Source organism: Podarcis bocagei (genome assembly GCF_964188305.1).
Source record: "Podarcis bocagei genome assembly, chromosome: 6".
NCBI classification, from domain to species: domain Eukaryota; kingdom Metazoa; phylum Chordata; class Lepidosauria; order Squamata; family Lacertidae; genus Podarcis; species Podarcis bocagei.
In genome coordinates, this window is record NC_138130.1 from 74,011,451 (window position 1) to 74,017,450 (window position 6,000).

Here is a 6,000-nt window from a genome sequence, read left to right on the forward strand (position 1 = left end):
TATTTGTCCCTTTAAAGTGCGAAAGGAAACAGTGGAATCACTATGTTTCTCTTCCTTTAACTATCTGTCAAAAACGTTTGTCTCTGGTCAACGTCAGTCCTGACATCCCGCTCCAGGGTCAGGACGGTGGAAAGTTACTTTACTTTAAACTCACTTCTGCAGGTTTAAACAGTCCAAAAAGATCCCCCTTCTTCTCCTGCTGCTGAAGGGGGGTTCAACAATTTTAAATGAAGAAAGCCAATCCTTTAAAAGCGATTTTCTGAGCTCTAGTTTACGTTGTCTTTGCTTTATTCTGTCTACAAAGAAATGGAAGGCTGACTTCCTGTTTAGACCTTCCCGTTTCAGTACCAAATTAAGGTACATTTTTAAGTCCAATTCCTTTCTGCTCACAAGTCCTTATTTAAAGTCCGATTGTTCGAAGTTTAAGTACTCACGGGTGCTTATTTTAGAAGCCAAATTGTCCCAGGAAAAAGGCAGCGCTCTCCAGCAACGGCTGTGCGGCTTCGCTCCACAGAAATAGCAGTTGACTCACAGCACCGCGCCACTTCCCCCTCTTCACTTCGGAGCCCGTTAATGGGTTCCTTTGCGGGTTGGGGGGCGCTAAGGGTGCCCGCCGAGTCCCATGGTCACAGGCTTCATCCGCCTGTGATTTTTAGCAGGGTCCCCGCTTCGCCGTAGCAGAAAAGACCCGTTTCACGCAGAACTAGTCCCTCCAGTTCAGAGGGAGTCCGCCATTGCCGATGGCGCCACCCCGGAAGTCCGCACTGGCATGCATTTGAACTACTAGGTTGGCAGGTGCTGGGACAGAGCAACAGGAGCTCACCATGGGGATTCGAACCGCCGACCTTCCGACCAGCAAGCCCACGAGGCTCAGTGGTTTAGACCACAGCACCAACCGCATCCCTTTCCCTTTCCCTTAACCTTGGGGGTATATATCTTTAGGACCCACCCTATTTTTTGTGAATGCGTTTCTTCTAATTATAGGTTTTAAAAACTGTTTTCAATGTTGTATTTTAAATTGGGATCTTAGGGTGTATTATAATTAAAATATTTATTATAATTAATGATAATAATAATGCCACTTCAGTTTTTTTCTTTTTTAGGCCACCTTTTGGAAATTTCCCCCGGACATCAGTTCTGCCTTTGAAATCTCAGTGATGTCTGGGAAAATTCAGACATATGGCAGCCCTAGCTATATACCTAAACCAAAAAATGCAAGTTGCTAATGATGTCCTGTCATTGCCCTGTGGACTCTCCTTTTAAAACAGAGTTTGAATCTGTCGGGGATATATATTTTTAGCAGTGATTCCAGCATTGCAGAGGGTTGGACTAGATGACCCTTGGGATCCCTTCCCATCTGCAATTCTCTGATTTATTGCTTTGCTATGGATAGTGCACAGAATCACATTGATGCTCCAGAAACATTTGTCCTAGTGTGGCAGCTATCTGCCATAATGGGAGCGGAAGATCAGCCTGCCCCTATTTTTTCCTGCTCCTTTATTCTACTAATTACATGAGATATAATATGAATGTACTCTATATGATTTCAGGCCTAGGTTGCCAACTCTCCCAATCATATTGATGATATGTGTTCATGTACAATATATGATTTCAGAATTCAGAACTTGTATGCTCCATCTCTACATGTGAAGCTCTGTGTGGCTGTCCTGCTTGCTCACCTTAGGATATTTCTACATGTCTAGATCAGCCTTCCACATCCTAAAGTGCTCCCTACGGCTCCTGTCATCTGTGACTATTGACAATGTTGGCTGACCAGTGGTGCCATTTTGGGTTTTCATAAATTTGTGGTTTGCCTGTCAGGTCTTTAGGGAATCTATTTTCCCACTCCTTGCTTATCAGGATCCGGTAATTGACTTCAATTTTTGCTTCATCATCTGTGGAAATGAATTCCCGTATACTCCACATTAAACTGACTCTTACAAGCAGTGCTATACCGACAGCTGCCTTCTCAGCTTCCTGAAAGCTTTCCTCTTTTATGAAAGAGGCTTTGAATTTTATGTCTCATCCTCAGAGAACTTGAGAATTTAAACCAGAAAATATTTGGAGAATGGAGAATAATTAAGGATTATATAAGATCATATTGTACCAATCACACCATATTAGCAGAACTTGAGTGAGAGCCAGTGTGGTGTAGTGGTTAAGAGCGGTAGACTCGTAATCTGGTGAACCAGGTTCATGTCCCCGTTCCTCCACATGCAGCTGCTGGGTGACCTTGGGCCAGTCACACTTCTCTGAAGTCTCTCAGCCCCACTCACCTCACAGAGTGTTTGTTGTGGGGGAGGAAGGGAAAGGAGAACGTTAGCCACTTTGAGACTCCTTTAAGGGAGTGAAAGGCAGGATATCAAGTCCAAACTCAAATCCAAACTTGTAAAGATAACAAATACTGTTTGTGGAGTAGACTGGAACAATATTAAAGAATATAAAACTATGCGGAAAAAACAACAATAGTATAAACAGTACAATTAGAATGATTGGAAGACTTGTTTTGTTAGAAGTCTTTTTTATTTAAGTGTTTAAGTATTAATTAGGTAGAATTTGTTATGTAGGAAAATTTGCTTAGAATCATAGAATCATAGAGTTGGAAGAGACCACAAGGGCCATCAAGTCCAACCCCCTGCCAAGCAGGAAACACCATCAGAGCACTCCTGACATATGGTTGTCAAGTCTCTGCTTAAAGACCTCCAAAGTAGGAGACTCCACCACACTCCTTGGCAGCAAATTCCACTGTCGAACAGCTCTTACTGTCAGGCAGTTCTTCCTAATGTTTAGGTGGAATCTTCTTTCTTGTAGTTTGGATCCATTGCTCCGTGTCCGCTTCTCTGGAGCAGCAGAAAACAACCTTTCTCCCTCCTCTATGTGACATCCTTTTATATATTTGAACATGGCTATCATATCATATTCTTTTTTCCTGTATTTTCTTTTATTTTTTTTCTTAATTGTTTTTTATTTAATTTTCTTTTTGTAGTATGAGATTGTAAATTCTTTGTATAAATGTGTAATTTAAATTAATAAAGATTATTGAAAAAAGAGAGAATTTATTCGGAGTTTCTGTTGGTGTAATGTTTTGCATTTACTTTATCACATGGATGTCCCTAATAAGCCGTAAGCCCCTGATTCACAGCTTTTGTGTAGAGAGGAAAAGGGAAGGGGAGGCACTTGTAGCATTGGCGGGACCTGAGATACGAGGCAAAATATACAAGGTCCATTCATTTCATTTTTCCCTGAGAAACTAGCTTGCTTCCCTCCCCTGGAAAAAAAAAACCCTGCCTTGTTCTCAGGTGGCCAAGTCTCCAGGACTCTGCAGCATCCTTGGCTGCTTAATCAGAAAAAGGCCCCTAGTGTGAGTTATCTCGTAATGTCTAACCCTGGGCTTTAACTGATGTGTGGGCACCCAGAAATGCTGCAGGGCACATGACTGGTAAGCTGATTTGTAGAACGAAATAAACATTCCTTGGTCACTTCAAAAGTAAAGTAAGCCTGACCAAAACCCAGTACCTCAAGCATGATATTATCTCTGTAAATAAGTTTCGATGGATGCAATAATGGAACACCCAATTGGTATAGTTTTTGTAAAATATTCAGGGATATAAGATATGTAAAATGAACCATGGAAAGAGAAGGAGGGAAGTCACTGAATCTTAAGTATGTAAAAATGTTTATTTGAAATTGTAAAACAAACAAACAAATAAGTAATATATTTTTGAAAAAGAGAATATCTCTGATTTTCTCTCTCTCCCTTTTTGAAAATTTAAGACGGAAAATTATTTTATCTTTCATTGATGGATAATGGTTTGGGTCGGGCAAAAATATAAGTGTTTACTTTGATGCTCCCCTAGATGCTTGGGATAAGGGGTGGTGTAGGGTGGGAATGGGCTAAGCTGAGAAAATGCTGTTTTTAAATTTCAGTCCTTTTCACATAAAACCAATAATATTAAACCTGCTTGAAATGGCTAATTTAGGCTTCTTTTTCTTCTTTTTAAGAAGCCAGGCTTATAGCGAAAATAGCACAGTATTGTACTGCCCTCTAGTGTGCAGGAACGCACAATGCAGTGACATTAATAATGTTGTTTAGTCGTTTAGTCGTGTCCGACTCTTCGTGACCCCATGGACCAGAGCACGCCAGGCACTTCTGTCCTCCACTGCCTCCCGCAGTTTGATCAAACTCATGCTGGTAGCTTCAAGAACACCATCCAACCATCTCATTCTCTGTCGTCCCCTTCTCCTTGTGCCCTCCATCTTTCCCAACATCAGGGTCTTTTCAAGGGAGTCTTCTCTTCTCATGAGGTGGCCAAAGTATTGGAGCCTCAGCTTCACGATCTGTCCTTCCAGTGAGCACTCAGGGCTGATTTCCTTAAGAATGGATAGGTTTGATCTTCTTGCAGTCCATGGGACTCTCAAGAGTCTCCTCCAGCACCATAATTCAAAAGCATCAATTCTTCGGCGATCAGCCTTCTTTATGGTCCAGCTCTCACTTCCATACATCACTACTGGGAAAACCATGGCTTTTACTATACGGACCTTTGTTGGCAAGGTGATGTCTCTGCTTTTTAATAATAGTCAAGCATTTAAAAAGAAAAGGCTACCATTGGGCAATGCTTTTATTTGAAAGGGGAACCTCCAGAAACAACTGAGGGAGCTTTCAGTCTTACTGGACATTTTGCTATGTACTCGAACAGAATTTCTTTAGAGGCCCATTGGAATATAGGGCTTTAAAACCAGAGCACAGCAATGCATTTGATTGTATTTCTCAGCTTCTCAGAAACATTTTGATGAGATTCTCTTGCCATAAAAAAGTAATTATTGCTTTTTTTTGCTTATGCAGTATCCCTGGTATGAGAAAATCCAGACTGAGGGTTGGGAAAGTGTGGGAAAGCATTGATTTGAATGAGATCATCACATGGACAACAGAGAATTAGTGGAGCTTACTAGCCACACTAAACAACAGTATGGATGAGCCTGAAGTCTAGAAGAGCCCCTTTTATTCTGTTAAGTTACTGAACCCCCATCGTTCAGCCCGGACACTGACGTCCAGCGCCGAGGGCCTTCTGGCGGTTCCCTCACTGTGAGAAGTGAGGTTACAGGGAACCAGGCAGAGGGCCTTCTCAGTAGTGGCGCCTGCCCTGTGGAACGCCCTCCCATCAGATGTCAAAGAAATAAACAACTACCCGACTTTTAGAAGACATCTGAAGGCAGCCCTGTTTAGGGAAGTTTTTAATGTTTAATGCTGTATTGTGTTTTTAATATTCGGTTGGGAGCCACCCAGAGTGGCAGGGGAAACCCAGCCAGATGGGCGGGCTATAAATAATAAATTTATCATCATCATCTAAATAAATACATTTGCTTTGATCTAATAAGGAGCCATATGCATTCAGAAACTGGCCTGTGAGTGCATCTCCCAGGCTAGATGAGGGACTGCTTCTGCAAATATGGGGTGAAAGTGGGGTGTCTGCCTGTGATTCAGGGCTGCATGCATACAGCCCTGTCAGGAAACCAGCTATGTGTTGGCGTAGTCTAAAGACAGACTTGAAATGATCCTTTAAAAGTTTTGCCCCTAGTACCAAGTTTTACCCAACCAAAGATATTCCCCAGCAACAGGGTTGCCCTTAGCAATAGTCTTCTTTATAAGCCAGGCTCTGGAGGAAAAGAACGGTTTGTGGCATGGAGGCTGTTACTCTGGCTGAAGAACAGAGAGGAGGAATGATATATAGTTCTATTCCCCCCGCCCCCCCCTTAGACCAGTAGTTATACAGTATAAGTTATATAATCCATAGTGTTCAACAATAAATGCTTTCAGAAGGACTGAAATGGGGGAGATGTTTATTCCCACATGGGAGTTCAGCAACAGATGAGCTGAACTAAGAAAGGTGATTCTGGATTGGCGCATCTAGTTCAGTATTGTCAGAGGTGAAAAACGGGGCATTGCTCTACAATGAATTTTCCAAAGGGAATTCTTTTGTGCTCCCCTCACTTCCCTGTTGG